General features: G+C 38.7%; 1 pseudogene; it reads left to right on the top strand.

Annotated features, from left to right (window-relative positions):
* The first annotated feature begins 5,038 nt into the window (after positions 1-5,038).
* Positions 5,039-22,304, top strand: LOC139443594 (uncharacterized; annotated as a pseudogene).
* The last annotated feature ends 5,004 nt before the right edge of the window (positions 22,305-27,308 follow it).

The raw sequence follows: 27,308 nt of genomic DNA, 5'->3' as shown, positions 1-27,308 counted from the left end.
TTCATACTCTGAACACATCTAAAATGATCGAAATTAGATTTATCTGTGTTTCACTCCTTCTGGCCTTCTTTATAACAGTAAAACAAGTATATGGATAGATTGCTGAGCAAAGCTTCTGTTATTCGCAACGGCATAAAAACTGTATAAATGTTATAAGCAACTTCCCTGTTGTTCTTCAATAAATGATGACATGCGCCTATTTGGGATATCACAGTAGCTTTTACAGGATACAGACATCAATGCTATGCCTCTGTATCCTTGGGACATTCTTGCGTCAGTGGAACTTGGTTTTACGATAGGGTGAATAAGTCCATGTTTCCCGAACACATCCATTAAGGAAGCAGTGATTTGAAAGTTTGTGTATAATATCGATGCATGCGTCATCCTTGAGTGCTTTTGCAGAGATATTATCTACCCCAATGGCTGGCAGTACTTTCTTTGGTAATGCTGGTGTTCAGTGAATTACCAGCACTATAGTGGAGAGAATCTAGGTGTCGAGACCGACGAGGTTTTTAAGTGATCATCAAACCAATCACCCACAGACTTATTATGTAACCGATCTTACATTCTTCTATGACTGCATCCATATACTTCTTTGTCAATCTTTGTTACCCATCACTGTATAATAGCTTAGTCAGTGGGGTCTCTCCTTACTGCTTAAGCCTTAACCAATATCTCCTTAATCTCGTTGTATCGGCAATTGTAATATGTTAGTTTAGTGTTTACTTAGTGAAACTGTGTGAAACGTTTAACTTCAAGTTGACCCAAAAGAAAACAAATTATTTGTTCATTATGAAAATGCATGCAATAGTTTGACTTTTATTATACACAATAAGAGACATAAACAGAATATTAAAAGTACTGCACCTAACATATTCTTACGTAAATTAGCCGTCACAAAACCAAATCAGTGAGAAATTCAAAAGTTCAGTAAAGGGTAAGAATCTTAATTCATAAGGTTTTGAGAAATGTAAACCCACTCACCCCATTCCAGAAATACAGAAACAAACTTTAAGAGTGAAAATGATGAGATTCTTTTGTCAAGCGAATACTGCTTCTCAATGATTTTAGTTTCTTTATTATTTATTAGTTTTACGACGCTTTAGCAATATTCCAGCGCCGTTTAACCGAAATGGGCTTCAGAAATTGTAAACTGGAGTAGCTACTCTTTAACCACTAGGCTGTCGCAACGTCTACGTACTTTTCACTCGTGTACGTTTACACCTACGGAGATGTGGTTCATTTTCAGCGAAAATCATATTATTATGTTATTAATTGACTTCAAAATAACTCCCCTGAAGATTATATAATTTGGGCGGATGGAACGTACTTTCAGGACTGTTAATCCCCAACAAAACTAAAACTGGAGGAATTGAACTTTTTATCCGACATATCGAATATCAGACCTGTTCATTGAATTATGTGACATTATGTTGGTGGAAGCAAGGAGTCACGTTGTGACATCCGCACACTGACCATGCCTTCCACAATTGATAAACAGGAAATGATCTGTGTGTTTCTCGCTGCAATCAGCAAAATTCCAGCTATATGACGGCGGTCTGTTAATAATCGAGTAGGTACAGTGATTGACATCGTGAGCATCGTTCCGCGCAATTGGGATACCGTGACATGCATCAACCAAGTCAGCGAGCCTGACCACCCTATCCCGTTACTACAAGCAAAGTCGCCTTTTACAGCAAGCATGGGTTGCTGAAGACCTATTCCACACCGGATCTTCACGGGTCTAAGCAGCGTTTGAGAAGCATTGTATCAATGAAGACAAAGGTGACTTTCATGGAGTTCTAAATCTTCATTCTCTCAATTCGACGTCCCGGTACAAGGTGCTAGTGCGATCACTTGCTTAATATAGGTACTATAAGTTGACATCCATATGAGTCAACTCGTCATACCCGTTCTTGTTGATTTAGATATGTCTCCGAGTAGCTACATTGTACCATAGATCCTGTGCCCGTGACATGCCTGAGTAACTCCGGGCCTCCCTGCGCCTCACGCCTGGTGGCGGATGTTGTCCCGGCGTATCAAAGACGGAATTCGCCAATACGGAGAATTTTGCGACATACATAAGAAACGAAGCGGAGCTTGAAACTGCAGTTATGATTGCGACAATGATGGGCGACCTGCTACTCGTACGGTTGCTGCTACTGATGCTTTCAACAACTGCCGGTATGTGCATCTTTTCTCAACATGTCCTTTGTTTTCTGATAGTTAGTGCTCACCATCTGCGTGTTACCGTGACCTAGTGCCAACAGTAGGAAAAGTGGTAGTAAGTTTATATATAGTGGCGCCCCATATGGATCCAAACCGTCGCTAGAAATTAAGCGTTTTGTACATTCCTGCATTATGATATGAACCTAGTTGTAGAGACTCCGTTTCGGAATAGGGACTCTTTATAGAGTGTCGTAGGAGTGGACTAACGGGCATCGAGGATCGGATCATACCAATATATATATATACATACCATCTTACCGAATACTACAATCTTACAGACAATCATGCCATACATACATACAGCCATACCGGCATACAACAATCAAATCGACATACATAAAACCGAAAGACTACGAACATACAATCTTACCGACATACATCAATCATACAGTAATGCATACAATACAACCGACATACATACAACCTTACTGGCATACAACCTAACCGACTTACTACAATCATACCGACGGCGAACACCGAAGGTGGGCTTCAAACAATGTGGGGAATCGAACCCGGGACTTCGGCGTGACACGCAACCCAACCGATACGAAGATATTAAGAAAATTGATTCTTGATTAACCTATTGTTTTAAATACAAGTATCAGGTATACAAGCTCATGTTCCTCATTTTTTTTAAATGAACGGGTGGCCAAGTTGTCAGAAACGCAGCAGTTCGATGATCAGGGTTCATTATGATCATTGGTTCAAATCCCACATTCCCACATGCACGCACGCACGCACGCACACACGCACGCACGCACACACACACACAAACCATAGGGTATTCCCTGTTCATATTCTTCTTCGCAGTGTTGCCGGTCCTCCGTCCAAACACTGATGTGACGGATATATAATGAAGGTAGACGAAACACAGCTTACATTCTATATTCCTTGGAGTTTTTATACGAATTGGCAGACTTTACAACAATTTACGTTAGCAGTCAAGATAGTTATTACAATTTATCGAATCAATGTCTTAATGAGAGCAGACCAGTGGTGGAAATGGACTGTCTCGCGTTTTTACATGAAAGAAGACGAAATAGGCCATGACTGACTCATCAGATGGAACAAACATTAGAATGAGAGAAGTTTTTACAATTTACGTGAGCACTTCTTACATTTCACCACAGTATTAAATTTTGCCTCAACTGCTATTAGTGTGAACGAGATCATTGAATGGGTGAAACCCTCCCATTTGTGATAAATTACTGCATGACTTCAGGGATATAAATGAATAGTCATGTTTTGCAATGGGGCTACATCTACTGTCCACATAAATGTAAACGATGTTTCAATAAGAAAGCTGTTTCAAATCACGTTTTCTGGGTCGAATAATTGCATTTTTCATTGATAACTTAGAAGCTGTCGAATAAGTAGATGAAATAGAGGCATTGCTCAGACGAATATACAGATATTTAAATGTATTTCGATACACGCCTAACCCTCACTTACACATTGACAAAAGGCGTACATACAAAGAGAATGAAAGTTGTGTAAAATAAAAACCGCATCTCCGCATCATTGACACTTGCTTTTGTGTATTTGTCGATTTCGCTCATTGTGCGATATATGTAACATAACATAATATTGATGAATATAGATTATACACGAGTGTGTGTGTGAAACATATTCAATTACAATTTACGTCACGGATCATTTCACCATATCAAAGTTTGAGTTGTTGCAAACATTTCAGGTTCACGTATGTTTCTTTACATACTAATAAATGAAAAATACTTAATTACAATTTACGTCGTCGTCGGCATCGGCACAGCTTTAGGTTTAGCCATCACAATAAGTAGCCCCGGTTACAGGAGTCTCCAGACCAATAGTTTGATCCTCAGTGAGGTTGCTTAGACAGGGGGAGGTGTTCATCATCCCTGACATCCCACATTGCCTTAACGTACCTTAATGAGCTCCTGTCACCTCAGCATTTGTAATGATTGCAAATAATCTGATAGGTAGACTGTTAATTCTTCCTTCAGTACTCTCATGATTTCTGAATAATGAATTTGATATTGCATGCATACAAAAAAAAAACTATCCGCAAAGGTAAATTATCATATCTTCTATAATATATTTTGTGCACCCTCAAATATTAATTCAGTGGTCAAAATCAGGGCGTACCAAGGAATCGAACCACAGAACGACGGATCCTGGGTATACGAAGCCACGTAACTCAGATGTAACTATTGTAATAATGTAACTATTTGTACTTGTGGTCTGTTCCAGTGTATGGGCAGTGTAATGAAGCTCTTGGACTTGAAAGTGGCGTCGTACAGGATAGCCGAATAACAGCCTCATCTACTCCGTATGTAAACCGCCCGCCGTCTACAGCAAGACTTCGTGGTCAATGTAAGGATAAGTATTTTGTCAATATTCACAATTACTTGTATTATGTTAGAGTACTATCTTAATCATACCTTCAAGACTAGATGATTTTTCAGTTATGCATATCTTTTTATTAATATTCCTATATTTAAATATGTAAACATGCATTTCACATAATGACATAATAAAGTTATTACGATTTTGATACGCTATATCCTCAATGTGTATCCTTCGTGTGTCTATGTTATCATTTTGCTATTAGAACGATTTCGAAAATATATCCTGCATGTACCTGTGTTTGACACTAAGCATGTAAAAACTTTAATTTTGCGTGTTGACTTGTCAGATGGATGGGTTCCTCGGTCCACAAAAGATTACTTGAAAATTGACTTCCTGGACTACAGGAAGATAACTGGACTCTCTGTACAGGGCGCCCTCCACAGAGAGATAAAATCGTTGTCGTTTTTCTACAGCTTGGATGGACTTGTGTGGGAAACGTACATAGATAACCATGGCAACCAAGATATTGATGTTTCATCCGAATCCTGGCTCGATAGAATAACATTCGCCAGTTCTCAACAACACAAAAGTTTACTTAAACTCAAATGGCATAATTATAACAAATGGAGGTTCTGGAACAAAATCATTTCACCGGCTTCAAATATCACAAAGTTTGAATAGTGGTTTAATCGTATCTAGAGATTGGGTATCACGAAGTGGACTTTTCTTTGAGGGATGTTATTTTCAACAAAATAACAAACACGCGTTGTTTCTATCAAGCCCGTGTGACGTGGAGTTGGTTCGATGTAACGTTAGATCCAGTGGAGATTCAGGAATAGCATCCGGAGATGATGGTTTTAGGTTGACCGTCATCGAGAGTAACATTACGGGGAATTCCCGTTTGGGCTTAAAACTGTCACACTCTGGCTATGTGAACATATAATCATCTCATGTTGACAACAACAGAATAGGACTATCGAGAAGTAATGCTGGGATAACTTTACTCAAAATTCAGATTCAATTCAAATGAAGGAATTAACATTTATGGCGCTTTAAACGGAAGCCTCAATATCTCCTTATGTATTTTTGAACGCAATAAGCATGGCCTTCATGTGGATGCCTGGGCCAACAGAGTCAATAGTCTTGTGAGAATTATGGACTCTGAATTCACAAAAAATACATACGCAGGTGTATATGTAAAGTATAATACGTACAGGCACACTTTTAACATATTTGTAATAGTCAGGCTCGGTCGAAAACGATCAAGACCTTCGGTTTTCGTCCACGTTCCCGCGATCGTTTGAAGTTTTAATAGTTATTAAATATATGATTATTTATTATTACATACACGTCTTGTGTGTAAAAACTATGTATATTGTACGTATAAGATCAATTAAATGTTTCATAGTAATATTTAACAGTTATAGTTAGCTCCAGTGATCGGCTCAAATAGTCCCGCGATCTACTGGTGCTTACGTCATCAAAAGTTGGGTAGTTCATTACGAAATTGTTTCATGCTCTAAATACACTAAAGTAAATATATTTATTCCAAAATACTTACGTAAACACCTTCCTGGACATGTTATTGAGTAGATTACATCCATCCTAGTTAATGTCACGTCGTATATTTGGTGTTTAATCGCATTCTTCTCCCTCCAACTTTTGGCGTCTTCTGCTACATGTATTTCCGGAAGTGACGTCACAACGAATATAATCTCGTTCCAAATCAGTTGCAGAAATAACAGACTCAACGTAAGTTGTAGTTTTTGGCCAGCGAGTTTTTATAAATTTTATAATGATTCCATAGACTAGTTTACAGTTTTTTTAATAACAATTACCGTGCAGCATTATTGGCTCTGCCTTTGCGCATAGTAATTATTCTTTTTCGAGTCGATTAAATAGAATTTGTAGAAATTAATTATCTAGGATCTAACTGTCAAAACTGACAAGCGTTAAAACTAGAGTACGCCTTGCAGTTAGTTTATGTACAAATTGAAATTGTAACTATCATTATTAATAACAACAACAAGTAAAGATTTCAATTGACTTTTATTATTTGTTATAGTTTTCTTTTACATCCGTTTTAACAATATCTCTTTGGAAACTGACGGTTGGGATGGGACTGAAAACATCCTGACAACCACGTTTTCCCCACCCCCAACCCGTTACAATATTAATCACTAGCAACACATTTGAAGGTGATGTAACCGAAAGAGATGCTTATGCAATGTTTATCTCTCTTGAACAGTTAAAGCATGGTACGTTCGCTTCTGTAAATATCAAAGGCAACAACATCACACATTTTGGAGCTTCCAGCGATATAACAATGCAAACATACATATCAACGTCTCTGAAAATATTTTTGAAGATTCCTTTGGGAGCTACGCATTGTATCCGTATGTTGATGGAGCTACCATTGCAACGTGTTTAGAAATAGTTCACGTGCGGGTTCTTTGAAATTAAAGGCATCACACAGCAGAATATACAGAAATGTATTTGAAAATCCAAAAGGGGTTCTTCTTCCATGTTGACAATAAGAAGTAACTGCCAGGTCAGCGTGTAATGTTTAATGCTGTAATACAGAAGATAACTTGTAAACGAGAGCGTGTTTACACAAAGGATCGGAATTGCATATTAGTGCTTCAAGTATAATTCATATCCCAAAAGATGACAGTACATTTTCAAACATTAAAATCCATAACAATTCAATGGTTCACAACCAAGTTACCAATTTCCTTCTTATTGAAATATACGAAACAGAGATTAACAACAATTCCTTCTTCAATCCAAATGCATTGTGTGAGCTTAAGGTGGCCCCATTCAAGAAAGATCGCGAGCATGATGCCAGATGGAACTTTTGGGGATTCACTGAACTCTCACAAATCAAGGACAGAATATGATGATTTGATGTCAATATGGAGTTAGGATTTGTGTCGTACATACCTTATTTATTATCTAATACAACCATGTCTGAGGCCAGAGTGCGGCCGACTGATTTCTTAGAGATGGGAGTAGTTGGTGGGGTTGTGGACATAATTCTGGACGGACAGTCCGAACCATACATCATCGAGAGGTCAATAATGATCAGGTACGTCTGGGTATCATCTCATTTTTGAGTGACTGCACGACTTGCAAGATGTGCATTAACAGTAATAAAAAAGACCTGTTATTCTTTTAATCTCAAGATCAATAGATGATGTTTCAGAGAATGTCATGAGCCTCCTATATATATTTTTTAATTACTTTATTAACGATAATTGTAGGTTTTGCTTCAACTAATTCCTGAATGCAGTTATTTTTTTAGCCGGATTTGACTCAAAGTCTTTGCAAAATCCTTTTGGTCACGTGTGCTTTATTATCAATCCTGAATAGACACGCCTACTTGATGCATATATGAATGTTCAGCGTATCAAACAAGATGGTTATTTGATATCCTTCATCATTATCACAGAACCGGAGGAAAACTTGCTATTCATGCGGGAGTTAAGCTTCTGTTCGTGGAAGAAACAGGCATTTATGCCAGTGGTGAGTGACCTTTCTCTGCTGCTATTTGATCACGGCTTCATACATTACCTGAACCTTTCCTCCTGTTTTATTCCCCATATAATTCATTTTATTATGATTCAATTGATATAAACTATTAGAAGCATGAAACATGTATCAGAACAGCTTTGAACAAACGTCTGCGAAAAGTCATTCTATGTGAAATAGGTACCTTTTGTTGTCAAACTATGTCAGATAGTTTAAGATGCTTGTGTGAGTCTAAATTAACAATGTGTGCATAGTCTACATTAACAATGTGTGCATCTCGTTCATTCACCAGGATCTGTAGAGACCCTATCATCCAGCTCAGAGAGAATTGTCCTCAGGAATCATACTGATGAGCCGTGGCATGGAATCGTTTTCGCTCACACATCAGGTAATATTGTTATGAATCGACAAATGTAAATATTGAACGTCTTTTATATAGAAATCTTATTTTGAGAGGACATATAATAATGTACCATACCATAAATTCATTCATGCTTTTAACTATTCAGATAAATTATTTCTGTCAATGTGTGCTAAATAGGATTTTTCATTTCAGGGATCATTTTACGAAATGTCAATATAACTGGATCACTTTATGTCTTGGTGACCTATACAGACAACATGACACTGTCTGACTGCAGTATCGCTCACACGGGGAGATCTCGGATGACGATTGGGTCTGGTGTAACAATGGTGAACCTGGGGCGAACTGCTATTATTAAAAGTAAAAGCTACGGTATCATGATCCACTCAAATAAATTACTGTTACGTAATGGATTTGTGCACAACAATGCCTTGAGCCGAATTTACCATAATGGCAAAACAGGAAGTATTTTCTTGGAGGAAATGGACATATCCAACAATGGGGAATATAGTGTTTACGTGAACATGGACTCTTTCAGTGGAAATCATAATATTAGGCTAAGTAACAGCTTTCTTCATGATCATAATAACAAGTCTGTAATTCGCTTGATATCATCAAGACACTATAACGGCTATTCAAACATAACAGTGGGCGATTGCATCTTCGACAACAATTATGGATCAGCTCAAATTTCAGCAGTTGAGGACGCTCACTGGGATGACAGAAAAAAGTTATTATGAGTTCAAATACGTTCAGAAGTCATTCCACTGTTGCAATTGTCACCACCGGTTTTAGTGAGGTATTGGTTACTGACAACAGGGCAAACAATGCCATGTCATGTTCAAAATGTTTATTTGAAATAGACTTGAAGGAGGGATTATGGAGCAGTCAAATTTTAGCATTATCAGTCAGATCCAATCTAATCAGTCATGTATCTGTGGTCTGTGCGCATTTTCTTTATCAGCGTTTAAAATCTCAAGTGGGTCCTTTTTGTTTAACCAGATATCACAATCAACTTTTACTGAAGGGACACTCATTCTTAATCTAGAAAATTAGACATTATCTGAGAACATTTTCGATAATCCAAGTTCTGACTATGAGTTGAAAGTTACTAAACTGGGCAGTGGCTATATAAATGCTACACATAACTGGTGGGGGACGACTGACGAAGTTTTGGTCCAAGATAAAATTGTGGAACGATCTGCTGATCCAAGGCTCTTGAATGTGATACATCTACCAATATCAGTAAACCAGGCATTTGACTGTTCACAAGTGAGCAATGGCAGTGGCAAAGGAGAATGTGTTCGACCAAATGGATGTAGCTGTCTCAGTGGATGGAAGGGGGCGGACTGTACTGAGTTTGACTGTTCAGACCTCAGTGAATGTAATGGTGGAAGGTGTGTCGGACCCAACCTCTGCGAGTGTGCTGATGGATGGACTGGGAACGCGTGTGCTGTTGCTACCTGCTACCTGACCAATAACTGTTCTGGGAGAGGGTTCTGTGGAGAGCCGGACGAATGCACCTGTCTTTCCCAGTATAGAGGAAAACCATGTGAGTCGTGTGCACCAAAGACATGGGGTCGAAACTGTGCACCATGTCCTAAGTGTCTACATGGCTCATGTGATACACAAACAGGTACGTTGAAGAAGTCTTTGTTTTCAATTTACTACATATAGTCGTTGTATGGGACTTGGAGAAAAGTTTGAGTTATCTGGGGTTCGAGACATCAGAGGAATGTAATGCTTAATTTGGATACTCGGCACTCCCAAATGAGTTGGACAAAACTGTTCACAGCAAAATCGCTGGGAACTACAGTACTGTTTTCGTTTGGACCGCCTCCGTGGTCTAGTGGTAGAGCGGAAGTTCCGGGGTTCGATCCCCGGCCGCGTCATACCAAAAGACGTTTAAAAATGGTACTTGTTGTTACCCTGTCTGGCGCTCGGCAGTAAGGGGCTAAAACAAGTACTGGTCGGATCGGAGTCAGCATACTGTGTCTGAGTGGGGTATACATGTTAAAACTGCGGTATGGTATCTCAGTGAGCTAGCACTATAAATCGGCATCAGTCCGGACTAGTACAAGTAGCCACACAGACAAACACACACACGTGCATGCACGTCGCTATATAAGTGCAGTAATCGTGGACACGACGTTAAACCCCATTTGACCTCACCTCACTGTTTTCGTTTGTTGAAGGAACCTCTATTTGTGAGAGTCCCAATTGAACTGGCACCCTTTGTGCCCAATGCAGTGAAACATTCTACGGACCAGATTGCCTGCCTCTACCAACTGTACTGAGCATGTCCCCTGATGCAGGACCAGACGTGGGAGGAACGCCTGTTCATATAAGGGGACATAACTTTAAGTTCTCAAACACCAGCAATTACAAATGCAAGTTTGGAGCAGTAACCGTAGCTGCAACGAGAATTAGTAGACAACATTTCACGTGTACTTCACCTAAACTAAGCCAAAGAACAGTACATGTTGAGATAAGTTCAGACGGGGTGCACTTCACAAGCAATAAGGTAATGCATTTGAGGAGCTTAAAGGTTTTAGTAAAGCATTCTGACATGTTAGGCAACACATTTCATTTAGTTTATATACATAATGGCAAAAAGGTTTTATTGTATTTGTATAAGTGCATGTTGCTGGGTTTAGATCATCAGATTATGCCTAAATCAATATGCTTTTAAGTCTGCTCTGAATTAATGTTTTTATGTGTCTTCCTTAGCTTTACTTCAAACGTGTGTTAAATTTTTTAATTTTTTTTAAACTCCGATCTGACATCATTTTCCTTCAATCTTAGGTTTCTTATACATTTGTTGTACAATGTCCAACAATGGCTTGTGGCAGCACAGACAGTCCACCTCATGGTCAATGCCTGTTTGGAAAATGCACATGTACTCTCCTTTGGACAGGAGATTCATGTTCGGTAGAGGCACTACCGCCAGTTGTCAGTGCCATAAATGACTCACAGTTGACTTAGGGCCAGACCTACAAGCAAATGATGTCTCTTGTGCAGGTATGATTACCGTAGACACCTTTTAGTACACCAAGACGACATCTGAACGAAAATACATGTATTTTGACATCTTTGTCTTCTTATGAAACATATTATCATTAGTGTTTATTATTATTAAAAGAGTGACAACGAATTGATTTCATGCAACAATATAGCATTTACAAGATCATGACATGCAACGTAAACGTATATGTTGCCAGGTTAGCCATGCAATTCGCTGGAAATTGATTTCATCTCCGCTGGGAATGACGATCGATCAGGACACTAGAAACATTACTTGGATCTCTGCCAATGGTAGATCTACTCCGTATGTCATCAAAGTTCGAGCACAGAATATTGTTGGGCACGACGATGTCCAGTGGTTGTAGTCAATTCCGCTGTCCTACAGTGCTGTTGTTGACAGTCTGACACCCTGGGGGACTTTGGCATACCCGACACAGATCCTTATATCTGGACATCTTGGAAGCACCTGGAGTAGTTAAAATCCAGTGAGTATTTATATCGTGGCAAGGGCTAAGTGCTTCATATATTTTAAAAGAGCAACAATAATTCAATTTGACATTCAATTATTCAAAGTATTCCTGCAATGACACGTGTATTAGTAAGTAAACTAGAACGTGTTTCAAATAAGATCAAATGTCATTTTATTCTCAAAACTATACCAACTTTGTACACATATAATTGGACGTGTGTTTTCAACCAATATCTATATTTTCTCAAGCAGTATCACGGCATTTGAATAATTATGCAGGGTTCATATGTAGGATTAAAAATAAAGAGGTTACACGTGACTTAGTGGCAATTGCTGAGGACACATCACCTTTCCTGTTTGACGTCATCTATTATCCCCAGCCAGACCACAGTGGCGAATTCAGTGTGGTATGTAAAGATGTTACACCATTTATAACTTATCGGATTATCAGCAATAAATATATTGTATTCTGATTGAACAGATCATGTAAGTAGTTGATCTGAAGATATAATCGGTAGTCGGTATATCTGAGTTTGTATTCTTATTGAATTGCTTATGTTTTAACATTTGCTTATAATCATTCACGTGTATTTCTAAAGATGTCTATGTCTAATTGTTTCGAGATAATGTGCATGTGGCGTTCATTTGTAACAATGGCGTTCATAGTCATCATATGAAGTCTGTGATATTTTAAGAGCACAAGTCATCCGGCTGATACTGAGTTTCTGGAGCAAAAGAAGTGGCGAGTCTAGAGCATGATCTGTGACCCTAAGGTTGTGTCACTTACAGCTTACCTTGACACGCCAACAGTCACATTTCCTGCGGTTGCAAATCTTACAAATAATGGCTTGGACTCATTGGAGAATATTTCTGCGACGATATGTTGACATTTACATGTTATTAGGTTCAGTTGAATTGAATGTGTCCTCAAAGTAGCATACCTCTGACTTGTTACCATGCAAGGGTACATTTCTGGAAAGTGTTACATTGAAAATATACCTCACACGCAAGCAGAGATACTTGTTTTGGGGTTTGTTTAATGCCGAACTCAAAAATATTGGACTGCGGTCTGTAAATTATCGATCTGGACCAGACAATCTAGTGATTGACATCATTTGGCATCGACCTACGCAATTGGGATAAGTTGACATGCATCAACCAAGCCAGTGAGTCTGATCACCCGATCCCGTTAGTCACCTTTTACTGCACGCATGGGTTTCTTTTTGTTGTTTAACGCCACACACAGCAAAATACCAGCTATTTGACGGCGGCCTGAAATAATCGAGTCTGGACCAGACAATCCGGTGACTGACATCATGAGGATCGATCCACGCAATTGGGATACGTTGTAATGCATCAACCAAGCCAGTGAACCTTACCACCCAATCCCCTTAGTCGCCTTTTACTTCAAGCATGGGATGCTGAAGACCTATATTCTACCCGGATCTTCACGGGTCAGAGACATACATGAAAGAAGGTTATCACAGAATACAAGAATCCCTAATCACAGCATCTTGACTTATCAATATTGGCATTTGGAATAGAAGTGTGTGGACTAAACATAAAATGTATTAACATTTCAGATTCAGAGTTATTCCTACAGTGTTGTCTCTGCACGGCTCCACTTTGGTGAACAAAGCACAAGTAAAATCACAATGTTACCTTCAATGGGAAGTGTGCCATTGGATCTCATCATTGAACAGAAGCTGCCCTTACAAACAGAGTTGTATGTAGTGGTACGCAATGTGCGGGGCACGAGGACAGTATTAAGAGTGCAACTAAATCTGAAAATACGACGACCCCTTCTCAAGTTATATCCATCCAATATCAAGACAGCTGCTGCAAGAGGAAAACAAACAATTTTCAACATTAATGTTTCAAACACCGGTGAAGCAACAGATAGAGATGTTAATGTTCAAATTCCCAGTGGATTACTTTTGAAAGTGGCAGCCATATCTAAGCCACGTTCTTCTTCCTCTGAGAGGATGGATCTAGAACCAAGAGAAATAGCGACAGTGGTTTTGGTCTACACTGTGCCCTTGGACAGACAGCTAGGTGTAACGGATGGTAGCTTGTTGATCACCTCTAACGACACTTCGTCTACGCTGACATTCACATTCTATATAACTTCTGATGACCGCCATGACATTCAGGTGCTTGTGGAGGATGAGTACAGCAACTTTGCAGCCGATAAACCACTGTTAGCTGAGGCCGTGATGATACTGACACAGCCACGGAGAATGTTTAGCAAGAGTTTCATCACAAATGAAACAGGTATCATTCATTATGTAGTATAGTGAAGAATCATTCAAGTTTGTATCTCACTGAACATATTACTAAAACTTTGATTTTGATTTGTTAAAGAAACACTCTGAAAAGTGAAACCACATGTATTAAAAGATTCCGCAATTTAATATTTGCGAAGATTTCAACTATAATCTTATTGTGTTTACACTATTCATTTCCTCTTGTCGTGGATCGACAGATACAAACTACTGATGACTTAATTAGGTTTTTTTTAATTCACACACTACATATTATCATAAAAAGTGAGGTAAAATGTAACCATGGTAAAACGAGATTACTTCTTTGTAATAAATGCCGTATTCCTGTGTTTTATGATGTCACCCTATGTTAATACTTTTAAAGTCTCAACTTTTCTTACCCATATGTGATGACAATTGGTGTATGTATGTAACTCACATTAGTATATTGATACTTCTAAAAGTGACTGTTGCTATTATTTACCACACATCAAAGTCTGTCATCATATGTATTTTAATGCGTTTGAACCAAAATATTGCTTCATGATCAAATAACAGAACGTGCAGATCGTATATGTATTTTAATACACGTGAACTAACATATTGTTTCATGATCAAATAGCAGAACGTGCAGACCGTATATGTATTTTAATACACGTGAACCAACATATTGCTTCATGATCAAATAGCATCACGTGCAGTATGTACTTTAGAGTCTCATAACGTAAATGCAAAGTCCATGAGCTATTTGACCCGTGAAGATTCCGGGGTAGAATAGGTCTTTAGCAACCCATGCTTGCCGTAAAAGGTGACTATTACTTGTCGTAAAAGGCGACTAACGGGATCGGGTGGTCAGGCTCGCTGACTTGGTTGATGCATGTCATCAATCCCAATTGCGTGGATTGATGCTCATGATCTTAATCACTGGATTGTCTGGTCCAGACTCGATTATTTACAGACGGTCGTCATATAGCTGGAATATTGCTGAGTGCGGCGTTAAACAACAAACCAACCAACCAACCAACCAACCAACCAACCATGAGCTATTTGTAAACTTGTCTGTTACAGGTTCCTATGCCTGTTGACACCGTCGAAGTAGGACGGTTAACGAGAATGGTCTTCACTCTGACCAACCATGGCTTTATCCGTGCAGACAATGTGAGGTTTTCACTACCAAACCATCCAACTTTACGCTTTGTGCAGGTAAATACTGATAGGATTAAAATATATTATATCATCTATAAAATGTTATTATATGAAGACCATGCACATGCATTATGGTATAACTTGTTATATATGTTTACAACACACGAGATAGAGTGAATGAGTGGGTTGCTCTTAACAGAATGTCACTTGTATGAATACTTGTCAGCTTAGTTTGGGAGGACAGCTCAATGTTTGTTTGTTTATTTTTGGTGGTTGTTTAACGTACAGCTCGAAGTGACATAGATCTTAGACATTAACCACGTTTGTAAATCCCTTGAGCCGGACAGGAGCTTAAAAACAAAGAATCATAACCAGGCCAATATTGGATTCGAACCAACTATCGTATCATCTTCGCACGCCTAAGGGACGCAACTCTGCACTGCAAATTCCGGCGCTTTTGACAGCTGGGTCACCCGTGTCCCGTTTATTTTAGGACGCTCTGAACATGATCACTGATATTTGAAACAATATGACTGTCAAGAAATACTTAAAATAATAATTTTGCAATAAGTCCTTGCAGTGAAATACTTTGGTCAGAGATAAATCTTTTAAAACTATCTCCTTTTTTGGAACAATAACAGATTGAGAGGGAAGTGAGGGAATACATAATTGACCTCCCACATTTTACACATGAGGGAACTCGGACACGGGACCCCGCTTCCCCACTGTTTCCCCCTGCCCCCCAAAAGTTTGAAAATTCGGAATCGTTTAACATTTATTTATTGGTCATTTAGATACTCTGTTCGTTGACATCTTTTTCACCCCTTTTGGCATCTCAAATCTTTTGAGAAACTACGTTCTGTACATATTCCTGGTTGTCGACCCGCTCAGAAATTTGGATGCGAACACGAGCATAATTGTCCCTATCGATGTGCTGCCTAGGAAGATAATCAAACGTTCTTCATCAACAGTGTGTGGTTTTACCCTGCTTTATGACTATTTTTGTGGATCAGTAAAAACAAATAGTGCATTCGTGGGAATAACATGTGACTGTTTTAGTGGAAGGATTCGCAGTGTAGGAGGACTATTGTCTAGATCTGGAGGTAATGTTATGAATGAATGAGTTTGAGTGTGGTGTCAATTTGATGTGGGAGCATAGTCCGAAGTAATATATGCTTTAATGTTTACCAGCTTGTTGTAACCCCTAAGCAAGGGCATTGCGCTGACAAAGCATAAAACGTAACCAGAAATCGAATGGCTTTCTGACATGAATTTGGCACCCGGGTCTTGTAATTGTGTAAAGAAATAAACAGTTTTCTTTTTCCTGTGTTCTTGGTAATACTATGAAGTCGCTTCAGTTTTCATATTTCTTTCTATCTGCGATCACGCTTTCATTCACTGGCATATTCATGCTAGAACAAAACTTTGAATAAACGCTATGTTATATGTTTATGCTTTTTAGAAAGAGGTGGTTTCCGTCTTCGTGGGTATGTGTGCACCACTGTACCCTGTGATTGTTTAAAAGCGTTGATCTTCGACTGCATTAAACCACTTCTTCGACTCCCTTTTGAGCTGATACCAGGAGTCGGGTGCTTACTGGATCTTCATGACATCTCTAAAATCAACAAGTCATCATCTGCAGTCTCTGTTGTCACAACATTTGCAAGTTTTGCCCTAGATTGTGAATTTGGGCTTTCGTGCCCTGTCTGTCCCTTTCTATATATCTTACATATTCCAAGGAAGTATCCATACACGATGTTTCCTGGTTAGAATAGGCCCCCAGGAATATATGCTTGTCGTAAGAGACGACTGTGGATTGGTTGGTCCATATCGATGTAACCAAGCGGCACGGGGCGTTGCTCATGATATCAATTACTGGTTTGTCTGGTCCAGACACGCATGATTACAGGCCGCGATCGTAGTATAGATCTGATATTGCTGACAGTGACGAAAGACAAGTGACAGAGACGAGAAGGCCGGCTGTCGTTAAACGTTGCTTAATTATCGCTTGAACTAAAACATATATCTGACATAGACAGCTATATGTCCTAAACGTGACAACCCAGATACACAATCCCATTCCTTCATAACATTCTAAAACTCACCAACGATGATTCTAAACACACCATCTTGGTTATATTCCTTTCCTGAACAGCATTTCATAAGAGTGACCTTAATTCAGTCGCTCAGTATTGCATGCACAAAAAGTATACATAAGCGTTTCAATCATTTATTTCAGTACATATAGGTGAATTTCAAAATATAGATTTACGAAAAAGATCAAGCTTTCTTGGTACAAGTACAAGTAGAGCAATATCTGTGTAAAGGAGGTCAATCATAACAATCGTTGTCTCTCGGTACTAGTACAGATTGTTGTAAGACAAGACTTAAATGGAATTGCAATCGGGCTCTGTGACTTGATTTCATTGATCGTTGCTCGAGCTACTGGTTTGGCTAGTTCGCCATGATACAGCTGGAAAATTGTTTGCTGCTCGCTCTATTCCCCAACGTAAGACTGTATTGTTTGTGGTTTCGTTCAAGCTGCCTGGATGCACTCTCCCGAAATTGTGGAGGTAGCTAGTGGACGAAGGCGGCGGGAGGTCAACTCCGAGCTTGTCCTTGAAGTGGAGAGGTCCAGGAACTATCTCAAGAACTTTGTTGATGTTTCAGTTCAGATGCAAGTAATGGCAAGATCTCTCTTGATGTCTAAATTGATTTACGGTGGATTGTTATATTGGCACTGGTATTGGAATTTCATATCAGCATAAATGTGAACATATATTCCAGTGTTGACATTAAAGGCGAGTGGAAACAGGCCTTCTTTAAAGGAGTGTCAGAAAACAGCCCGTCTCAGTACCTCCTGGATTCCAGTGAGGTTGACATCATATTACTTTTGGTGGTTGAAGACGATCAAGCTATTTTAAATACATTTCTACAACGATGGAACAACACATTGTCTTCGCGGATCGAAAGTAGTGACAGGTGATCTCTGAACTATATCTTTGACCGCACAATCTAAATGCAGATTGCGTTGCTTCTTGCGTCAAGCAGATGTCACCATTCTAAAACAATTCCGCTTTCTTTCCTGACGATGTTGATTCGAAAAGATTCGAAAAGTTCTATTTTAACAACACATCCAACACAAAACAAATAGTCCTCTGATGATACTCCCTTTTGTGGCTGTAGATGCTATGGCGCTCAGAAACGAGCTGGTATATTATATATCCTCAAGATAATGGCGCGACCTGTATTGTTTACATTCGGAAAAAATCGTTTCCGAGACACAGAACTCTGTTGTGTTGGTCTGAATGAAAGGTATGATGCACCGATGCCCGATTTGCTGATCAGAAACTCTGGAGGTGTCGTCGGACCTTCTCCCAATTGAGGCGGCGTATTGGAGTCACATATATGTGTTTTAATGAGTCGGGTTTCTGTTTTAAATTAACAACAGGATGTAGTTTCGTTTTATTGTGTTTCCTTTTATTGCTGAAGGTCTCGATTTCCCAAATGGGTACATCTTTAATGGTTTGCCAACCTGATACAGCTTGATCATTACTGAACATATCGTACATGTCAATAACTCCATGATACATCGTGTGTACTTTTCTTGTATTGTTTAAGAGAGGATGTTCAAGTGTTTTCCAATATTTTGGTTACACAATGACCGAATACAAGAACAGTGTCCAAGGGGTGAGTAAACAAAATGCATCAGGAGAAACAACATTATAAGTTATCAAGTGGAATGAAACATGTTTAATTAATATATATTCTAATTGCCTGGGCTCCAGTAGAGCCACTACACCAACAGATTGAGACAATGTCTGACTAATATAGTCTGTACCCTCTAGTTTATCATTAAGTTAATCATTAGCAGAGCACACAACTTTCTCAGTATGTCTCTACTCAACTTCATATAACACATTGTTGCGTTATCTGTGAGTATATTACTTGTAGTTTCGAATCCCGTTTACATATACAGTTTACAACGAACACTTATCACGAACTGACGGATGTAACGAACTTTAATTTGGTCTCTGCCATTTGCTGTATATATGCTGTATACGTGTATATGTTTTTTTTAAATAGCAAACAACGATTATAACGAACTAAAATTTGTGGTCCATTTGAGTTCGTTATAACCTTAGTTTACTGTATTTCAGACTCACTACGTATGAGTATTCAGTTGTTCGAGGACATGTTGTAAATGGATTGACACAGTTCAGTTAGTTTGTCATTATTTAAGCACAGGAAGTTCCATCAGCATCCGACACCATAGTTCGTTTCCGGAGCATAACTTAAAAACCGTGAAAGATTTTCCCTCCACACTTGCTACATGTATTAATCAGGGGCTGAAGTTGTTCCTTTTGCTCTTTGAGAACTTTAAAAAAAATGTTTTCCACAGTGTTCATGGAAACAATTTTGACTTAGCTGAAATAGAAACTTACATGAGACGTTTCACATACAAGGACCAAGTTGTAAACTGGTGCCTTTTGCTATTTAAGGATAATTGATTTTATATTTTTTCCGTTTCCATGGCAACAAGTTTGAACTTAACTAATATTCATATTGGTGTGTACCTGACATAGAAATACAAAGTTCCGAATCCCAATTCCATTGCATAGTTTTGACATCTCAATAACTACTCTTGTATACAGACAGACACATTAGAAATTCTCTCATCAAGTTGGACTTGATAGTCAGATGTAACAGTAACAATCAGATGATTTGTTCGTTCCGGGGGACTATTGTTAAACATGTTTCTCATTGGATATCTGTTGCATTGGTCGTTCTTAAGGCAATACCAGAAGGAGGAATTTGTAGCCAAAGTGCGAATACGGATTACACAGAACCTTGTCTTGACCAGGGATGCTTTCCAGGCTCGATTAGAAATAGAAAATGGCGAAGAAGGATCTCTGGAAAAAATTGACGTGGACATTTTCATAACCAGAACAGGGGGAAACGGATCCCTTGAAAATAACCTTTTCTCTATTGGTAAGGTTACATGAAGTCAGTTTTGTAAATCTTATGTTTAGAGTTCAACATCGTTTAGGTAATAACATTAAAAGCTTCTTAAAGGCGAATAAGGGAAGTAATACTCTTCCAGCTCATTGTCAAATAAATCAAGTTGGTAATAACGGTAGTTTGCAAATATTCATTGATGTTGTTTTGTTTCACATTGTCATTGGGCGATTGTGCTTGTCTTTTCTAAACAGGTCAGCCAAAGTTAGAGGGGATCAGTGACGTGTCTGGAACTGGAACATTAGCCACCGGGGTCAAGGGTTCAGCTGACTGGTTCATTGTAGCTTACACAGGTGCAGCTGTGAATGAGGATGTCAACTATGATGTTCGAGGAACTCTGTCATATTTTGTAGCTGATAAGGAATTCAACGTCCCCCTTCTACCAGACACAATAACTGTGACGCCAAATCCAAGTCTAACACTTGCCTACTTCCATGAAAAGTATGTGCAAGGCGATGACCCTATGACGACCCAAGTTGAACCCGTGGTTCCGTTCCCCCTTGCAGTAATGGTAACTAATAAGGGTAACGGGATTGCACGACAGGTTAAAATATCCTCTGGGCAACCAGAAATCATAGAAAATGAAAAGGGATTGCTTGTGTCGTTTAAAATCACCAGGGCATGGAGTCCATTCAACCATCACTAACTGTTGACTTTGGTGACATCGTCAGCCGCGAGACTAAAACAGCTCGATGGTGGATGACGTCAACACTTAAGGGCAGATTTTACAAGTATTCGGCCACATTTGAAAATATCTTACCATGACATGATTCTTCAGGTTAGAATTGATAGCATAGGTGCAGATGGCTTGGATGATTTTCTTGTCAATGACGTTGTCGACAAGGATAATCTCCCCGACAGACTCTATGACAGCTCTAATGGGTTTTATTCATATCCAGTAGATTCTGTATCAGCAATTGGATTTTCTCAAACAAAGGAGGAGTTCGGAGGTAGGAAGAATTATATGTATGTTGAGATCTTGGTTCAACAAGTAAAGGAGTCGTGGGTATATGTTCGGGTCATCAATAACATAACGCGAGATTTGTCATCAGAATCACTGCTTAAAGTTACTAAAGATGTTGGTAAGAATATACTTATTCCTCAGAATTCCTGGCTTACTTCTTATTATGATTACAAATTTTACTTCCATCTGTTTGACAACAATAACCACCAGTCTAACGTATCTGTTTATAATGCTGTGTTTGGTCCGAAAAATATATATCCACCAGTATTTCAAAATATACCACACACTTTAGAAATATCTCCCCGTGAGCAAAACAGTGATGTCCTGACCGCGAAAGCAACAGATCTAGACATGAATAATGCAACATACACCATTGAAACGGTAAAGCATTTTCTGTTGATGGGCAATCCGGGGTTGTTAGAAATGTAGTGCCTCTAATAGACGGGCACAGCTTCAACATCACAATTCTTGCATTCGACAACGGTATTCCTATCAATTCAGCAAGTACGAACATAACCATAACGGTATCTACATTAGATTCTACAGAGAGCACACCTTCTATTACCATGACTAAAGATATAACATCGAAAACAGCTTCTACTACGCCATCAGCCCGTGTTTCTAACGACACAAGAGGCCTAACTTCTGCTTCACCCACACGCATTTCTCGTGAAGAAACATCATCAATATCAACATCAACACCATTCACTGCTGGCACAAACATTGCTTCCACACCAGACTCACCTGTGGCAGGGCGTGGTGTGATTCCTGCCGCCATGTCCTTGTTACTTGGAGCCCTGCTTTTGGCTTCCTTTTCAGTTCCTATTTAATTGTTAACTCGATGTTGTCATTCCATGAAAGTTTTGTTTTGCATCAATGTTTCTAGAAATATGGGGATCGAACCCAAGGCAACATGAAAGACTTCAAAAACAAATTAGATTAAGAAGTATTTGTTCATCGCAATGTAAAATGTATCGATATTTATTGGGTACATATAGAGATTATCAAGCTGTCATTAATTCAGTTTATTCCAATCTGTCATACGACAGCTAATAGTTGGAGCAGTTCTTCTATTCTCTGCTGAGATGGGAACTGTTTAGTGTGGGATGACTTTGTACATAAACATGTTTACATTAACATACTACGTTTATAACATGTCGCGGTCGGTGATTTTGATATTGTTATTATCTTATCTGGGTACATTTTGTCTTTTATGTTCTTACTTAGATGTGGAGTATCTGTGTAGTATTTCTTCTGTGGGCACATGCATGGGTATTGAACCGAGTATGACTTTATTTGAACGCTTAAGTGGACAGAAGCGCGCAGAAATAACATCACAACCACAGAGATGTTGAACGGTTGACGTTGAAAGGTATCGAACATTCTGTGCTGTATGAACTGGGTACATGAGGGTACTAATGGGCTATAAAATTATGGGATCTCCGTTCCGAAATATGCTGAAACGCCCTCGTAACGTTCACACGCGACGTCATCACGCTGAAGGTCCACAGCGGTGTAATTTGATCATGTAAATACTACTTGGGTAGGACATTGTTTTACTCGTATTCATATATATTAACTTGTTTGTTGGTGGATAGTTTCATTCGTGTTTGATTTGCAAATGTAGTTACAGTTTCATGTATCAATGTCATTGTGATTTAACCCACATTTACAGCTGAAAGGTCCTTCCGTGTCTTGGTTTTTCATGATTTAAATATCCATAACCATGTTATTTGATACTGAAACACGTTTCATTATGTATTTTATGTTGCACATCTCATAATGTATGATGTGACATTGGATTTGGTATTGAGACAAGATACTTTTCAGCTTCAGCTGCAAAACCAGTTATTTTCTTATAACTAAAACAGACCTAGCAACAATGTTATCTCTGTGTTATCTCCTTTTCTCAACAGCCTGAAACATAACTTCTATTGGTTGAAGCATTTTCTGGGATATTATTTTCCATAAAATCGAAACACCCATCCTCCCCCCGAATACCAAATGGTTGGTCCCTGACAGATAACAACATGGACAAATACTGTTAACAAGCATATATGAATTTGTTCTAGTGCACTCTACCATCGACAGGGTGTAAGTAAAGGTAGGGGCATCATTACAATTCCCTTGATTTCAACCATATCAGTCATCAGTTGATATACGAAATGAAAGCAGGATAGATTGTGGTTGAAGAAGTTTATTTTTCCTACCGAGTGGTCATAATAGATGTTGGTTTAAGTTTTGAATGAGTGTTATTGCTTCATTTGCCTGAACTGGATTTAATAAACGATTTGATTTACCTTGCTAGTCATGTATAAAATGTCACAACTTGTACTTGGGTTAATATTTCTTTTTTGGAAGTGCAATGTCCTCCATTTACTGTTTCACCCGTGTTAATTCATTCAGTACTTACAATTATGAATTATCTTGTACTCGTGCAAATGAAAACACGAAAAACATTTCATAACTTGACATTAAACAGTAATTACCCACTATAGAGAGACAGGATCATCTCACCAGCCATAGAGACATCTATTACAGGGGCCATACAAGCTGAATTCGATCTATCTAGAATACTTGACCACAAACTTAGAGCATATTACTTCCGCATTCCCTCAAGCCCCTAACCAAGGTAATATCATAACGTTTCTAAATAAATATTTATGGTATTGTTTGTGTTTGTTGTTTAACACTGCACTCAGTAATATTTCAGCTACATGACGAGGATCTGTAGATAATCGAGTCTGGACCAGACAATCCAGTGATGGACATCATGAGCATCAATTACGCAACTGGGACACGATGGCATGCATCAGCCAAGTCAGCGAGCTTGACCACCCGATCCCGTTAATCGCCCCATACGGCAAGCATAGTGACCTCTTATGGCAAGCATGGGTTGATTCATGGTAAAAAAGAAAACATGACAACGGCAAACCTAAATATAGACATGGGAAGAAGATTCCATCAGGTGTAAATCAATTGCAGAGACACATTTCTCCTGGGGAAATGCATTCACGTTGTAAGCGACCAGGCTTTTATATGAAGGACCAACAGTACACAAGATGCATAAGACAAGACACGCATGCGTCAAATCAGTGTTCGTTTTATACTTACGTTAGCAAGAGGCAAGTGTCTCAACTGGTACTGAACTCCGGCCAGTGCCCATAATGGTATGCACATTTATAGAGTAAACTTCTAAGACCGCAACACCAAATATAATATATTGCCGTTCGAAGTATTTTATTGCAACCAATATTTAGTCAAGTGGAGAGTTAGCTGTTTGAAATTGTCGTCTGGTACATTATTGAAACCATTTCTGGATACAAAGTCAACAGATTTGCCGATCGCCGTCAAAAACGTAATTTTAGAAATTTAAAGTATTTTGTGCATTTATTCGACGTTATGTGCAGTTAGGATCCATTGAAATACTTTACATCTCCACATGGGCGGGTGAGAAAGGTGACACTTGACACAATATACGAAATCGTCCACTTTTAAGGTTGGTTAAGTGGAACAGAACGAAAAGAGATTCGGGACATCTTGGAAAATTTATCTTTGGAATACATTAGGATTCTTTATGGGACAGTCGCAGCTCTCTGTGTGACGATTTGGCCATCTATATGAGACATGTTATCTATATGAAGGATTGAGTGAGTTGTTTTACGCCGCTGTGAACAGTATTCCAGTCACATCACGGCGTTTCCCTGTATAAGAGATGTCGTCTATACGTGAAAGATATGATATCTATACAATGTATATAGAACATTTTTATATAAATGAGACTTGTTTTCTATCTAAATTGGGTGTCTTATTTACTAGTATTTGATACGTATATTGTTCACATTATACAGCAGCAAGTTAATGTTAACGCCACACTATTCCAGCTATATGACGGCGGTCTGTGAAAAACGAGTCAGGACCAGACAATCCAGTGATTGACATCATAGGTGAGGTGAAATTGGGTTTAACGTCGCGTCCAAGATTATTGCACTTATATAGCGACGTGCATGCACGTGTGTGTGTGTGGCTGCTTGTACTAGACCAGACTGATGCCGATTTATAGTGCTAGCCCACGCAGTTTAACATGAACACCCCACTCAGACACAGTATACTGACTCCGAGCCGACCAGTCCTTGCTTTAACCCCTTAATGCCGAGAGCTAGACGATTGACATCATAAGCATCGACCCACGGAATTGGGATACGATGATAACACAAGTACATGTGGAGACAACACCAAGTAAACTTGCCTGAATATAATGTCTACCACAATCGTTCTTGAATGTCACAGTCTTAATATAAATTATCAAAGCTTGACAATGTAGATTTATGATTAAACCATTCGAAATGTCAAAGTATATACTTAAAAAGTCTTTGAAGATGATTCATGTGATATGGATGTCATGGTTGATGACGATAATCACGTGGACGATAACGACTTCGATGTAGACGAGGGGGATGTAATCGGTCGTGTTGGTGTTGATGTTGTGATGACGTTGTCAATGATGTTGTGGCTCTACCTTTTGTCGCGAGTTCTTGCCGACGATGTAATTAAGTGGACAGAGGCGGTGAAGATGGTTAAACACGATTTATTATCTGTGAAAGATATAAATGGCATCACTATCATTTGATGTTCAGTCGAGGGAGCAAGAAGGTCTTCTCTCGGCTGTGGCGTGACAAAAACTCCAGAAAATACAAGAATTTAGCATATAATATTTTGATGTTGTAATATATTGCTAAAATACAGTATTTTAATACAATTACGTTGAATAGAATAGCTAAATACAATATTCGAACGCTGTTACTTTATATACGTTGAATGTACAATGGATGCTTTTGGCGGCACACGTTAGGTGTGACGTCACAACATTAAAAAGTAGCATTTTAATGATATTTTATGTAAAACTATAAATAAAATAATTATATACATGATAGAAATGGAACTGAAACATACCTTTCACTCATAATCTTACTTACGGGATGGTGCCTTAACCTAGTGTTTGAATTAGTAATCTTGTGCAACGCGATGCCTTTGACCGAGTAGGATATTCACAATTGATTACATTTTTTATTTAGATTTAGATCTACGATCGCGTTACCTATTCTATTGACTAGCTCAGCATGAAGAAAGCAGATAGAAGAGGATGCATACCTGTAAAAGATATAAATGGCGTCAATATCAATTGATGTTCAGTCGAGGGAGCAAGAAGGTCTTCTCTCGGCTGTGGCGTGACAAAAAGGGACATTTGAAAGTTTCAACGTCACCCCTAGGTTTGCGCACAAGATACTGCTGATAAGACAATCAGGAGTAGGAGTGAGAGATGAAGCGTACGTAAAAAGAAATAGCTATAAAATACCTTTATACATAACATATGTACATGGACCAGCGATGGCCTCAGATATTAATCAAAACACGAGATGATAAAATATTCGAGAATACCCTACAATCACAGATGGACGAACTCATCAACTCCCTCAAAATTCGAATCCGACTCAAACTGACCCTAGACAGTGAAATATCAACGAATCAGCCAGTGATACTTTAACTGTTTAACTTTTTGACTTATTGATTTGTGAAAGACTTATGTTTCTCTTGACACTTAGTGATTTCATCGTCATGATTAGTGCGATCTGTACCTTCGCGTGATGGGTGGAACCCTGTTATGTAATTGTTGAAATTTTAGTACTACATTGTTGAACAGTGATCCTGTTCATGAGAATGTATATTGTAATCTTCATTCACTCGAAAACAATGCATCCATTGATGATGGTGATGAAGATTATGATATGATATGATACTCAATTACCAATTATTGGTATAATACATAATTTGGGGCAATGTTTAACTATTGTTTGTGTATACAACATCTGTGGACAATAGTGTCATTGCAAACAAAAGTAGCGATTGTCATGTCATGTTGTGGTCTTTTTTAGACAGTGTTGATTATTTTTGTGTTGACTGAACAAC

This window comes from Haliotis cracherodii, unplaced genomic scaffold (genome assembly GCF_022045235.1).
Source record: "Haliotis cracherodii isolate W230 unplaced genomic scaffold, xgHalCrac1.p SCAF_5, whole genome shotgun sequence".
NCBI lineage: Eukaryota > Metazoa > Mollusca > Gastropoda > Lepetellida > Haliotidae > Haliotis > Haliotis cracherodii.
This window is presented reverse-complemented; position numbering and strand designations above follow the sequence as displayed.